The following is a 3,327-nucleotide window of genomic DNA, read 5'->3' as shown; positions in this document are numbered from 1 at the left end:
GTCCTACACAGGGATGGGTCTCTCCTCTCTTACACAGAACTTAACCGTCTGCTTAACACAGAGACTTTTACTCTTATATTCCACACAGAAAAACGTCTCTCACAGAGACCTCAGGACAAAACTGCTTAACTAACTTCCACTGTCTGCATCAACAGTCATATCTCCTAACAGACACTCCTGATAGACATTCAAATCATCCACACAGCATCCATTCCAAAACCCCTCCCCCTCTCTGTCACTCACCAATCATATCACTTGCCTGTTTCCAGCACTCTAGAGTATCATCACAGCCATACCAACCAAACTTTTAAAGACACACACACAAATAAACATGAAATCGTTACAGTTGCCATTTCCTTCTCCAGTGGATCACGCTTTGTCTGAGTTCTCTGCTGTGGCCTGTCTGTCCTGGGTGGCCCTCCACGGCATAGCTCACAGCCTCATCGAACCACACAAACCCCCTCACCACGTCAAGGCAATGATCCATGAGGGACAGTGAATATGAGTGACAAAATGCAAAAATCATTAGGATCCGTGAGGATCTGTGCTTCAAAACCATATTTTTGTGCCGTGGCACTGCCATAAAACAGTGGATTCATTATTTTTGTGTTGTAATCTGTTGGTATGGAGATAAGTAATTGATGGTGCTTCTGCTTCATTGACTATGCTAAAGCCTTTGACTGTGTGGATCACAACAAACTATGGCAGGTCCTTAAAGAGATGGGAGTACCAGACCACCTCACATGTCTCTTGAGAAACCTGTATAAGGGTCAAGAAGCAACAGTTAGAACCGGATATGGAACAACTGATTGGTTTAGCATAGGAAAAGGAGTACGACAAGGATGTATATTGTCACCTTGCTTATTTAATATATATGCAGAGTACATCATGCGAAATGCTGGCCTGGATGAATCACAAGCGGGAATTAAGATTGCTGGGGAAAAGATCAACAACCTCAGATATGCAGACGATACCACTCTAATGGCAGAAAGTGAAGAGGACCTAAAGAGCCTCTTGCTCAGGGTAAAAGAGGAGAGCGCAAAAGTGGGCTTGAAGCTCAACATCAAAAAAACTAAGATCATGGCATCCGGTCCCATCACTCCTTGGCAAATAGAAGGGGGTTGTGGAAGTAGTGACAGACTTCACGTTCCTGGGATCCCAAATCACCGCAGACTGTGACTGCAGCCATGAAATTAAAAGACGCCTGCTACTTGGGAGGAAAGCGATGGCGAACCTAAACAGCATGATAAAAAGTAGAGACATCACCCTGCCAACAAAAGTCCGCATGGTCAAAGCAATGGTATTCCCAGTAGTCATGTATGGCTCCGAGAGTTGGACTATAAGGAAGGCCGAGCGCCGAAGAATAGATTCTTTTGAACTATGGTGCTGGAGAAGACTCTTGAGAGTCCCTTGGACTGCAAGAAGATCAAATCAGTCAATCCTAAAAGAAATCAACCCTGACTGTTCCCTGGAAGGCCAGATAATGAAAATGAAGCTCAAATACTTTGGCCACCAAATGAGAAGGGAGCACTCACTGGAGAAGACCCTGATGCTGGGAAAGACTGAAGGTCAAAGAAGACGGGACGGCAAAGGATGAGATGGTTAGACAGTGTCAGAGATGCAACAAACATGAAACTGAGCAAACTTCAGAGGACAGCGGAAGACAGGAGGGCCTGGCGGGATCTAGTCCATGGGGTCGCGAAGAGTCGGACTCGACTGTGCGACTGAACAACAACAAATTGATGGTGAGTCTGGGCTAAACCAACACAAAAATCCTGAGGATCCATGCTTTGGAACCATGGATTTGCACCATGGCAACACCACAAAGAAATGGATCCATGAAAGATCTGTGGCTACAGACATTATATGTAAATTGGTCATGAGTTGAAGGTGACCAAATGCACAAATTCTGAGAATCCATGAGGATCAGTTTGTTTGGAACCACATTTTTGTTCCATGGCGGAGCCACAGAGATGTAGATTCAGAGATTTCTGTGGTGTTAAATGTGGCCATGGCTATGTGATTGGATAATGATCTGGGGTAACTGGAAGTAAAAATCCATAGTATCCACGGGGATCCGTGCTTTGGAACTACATTTTGGTGCTGGGGCGGCACCACAAACCAGCAGACCTGAGTACACAAGGCTCAGGGTGGTGAACAACAGTAAAAACTTTCATATGTGATTTGATGGTGAGTTTGGGGATGTCCCAATGCAAAAATCCTAGGGATCCATGAGGACCCGTGCTTTGGAACAATGTTTTTGCACTACTGCAGGTACCACAAAGTAATGGGTCCATTATTTTTGTAGTGATCTGATGGTGAGTTGAGGGTGATGGAATGCAAACATCCGGGGATCTCTGAGAATCTGTGCTTCAGAACCATATTTTTGTGATATGGCAGTGCCACAAAGTGGTAGATGTGTGATTTTTGTGGTGCAGTCTGTGGCTATGTACAAGATATGTGATTTGATGGTGCGTTTGGGGTGACCCAATCAAAAAATCCTGAGGATACATGGGGATCCGTGCCTCGGAACCATGTTTTTGCACCATTGCAGTACCACAAAGCAGTGGATGACTGATCTTTGTGGTGAAATCTGTGGCTATGGACATGATATGTGATTTGATTATGAGGTTGGGGTGACCTAGGGCCACAGTGGCTGAGAGGTTAAGATGCTGAGCTGCAGACTGGAAGGTCGGTAGCTCGGCAGTTGGGAGACCCTAATGCCGCCTGAGGGAGTCAGCTCCTTCTCTGGCCCCAGCTCCTGCCAGCCTAGCAGTTCGAAAGCAAGAAATTGCAAGTAGATAAACAGGGACCACTTCGGTGGGAAGGTAACAGCGCTCCGTGCGCCTCCACATTTAGTCATGCCCGCCACATGACCCCGGAGAAGTCTTCGGACAGTGTTGGTTCTTTGGCTTGGAAACGCAGATGACCCTAGAGTCAGATTTGACTGGCTTTTGGGCAAGGGAAACCTTTACCTTGGGGTGACCTAAGTGAAAAAATCCCCTGGATCTATGAAGATTTGGTAGTGAATTTGAAGATCCGTTTAAAATCACCTAGATCCGAGTTTTACCCCGTCCTCATTTCCAAGGCATTGCCTCAGTCTTAATTGAATTCATAAGAACATAAGAGATGCCAATGTTGGATCAGGCCAAAGGCCCATCCAGTCCAACACTCCGTGTCACACAGCGGCCAGAAATATCAGGGGCCATCAGGAGGTCCACCAGTGGGGCCAGGACACTAGAAGCCCCCTCCCACTGTTGACCCCCCCCCCAGCACCAAGATGACAGAGCATCCCTTGCCCCAGAGCCCCTACCTTGTGGCTAATAG

The sequence above is a fragment of the Gekko japonicus genome, unplaced genomic scaffold (genome assembly GCF_001447785.1).
Source record: "Gekko japonicus isolate JY-2015 unplaced genomic scaffold, Gekko_japonicus_V1.1 scaffold43, whole genome shotgun sequence".
NCBI lineage: Eukaryota > Metazoa > Chordata > Lepidosauria > Squamata > Gekkonidae > Gekko > Gekko japonicus.
The sequence above is the reverse complement of the archived record's forward strand: the minus strand, read 5'-3'. Positions refer to the sequence as shown.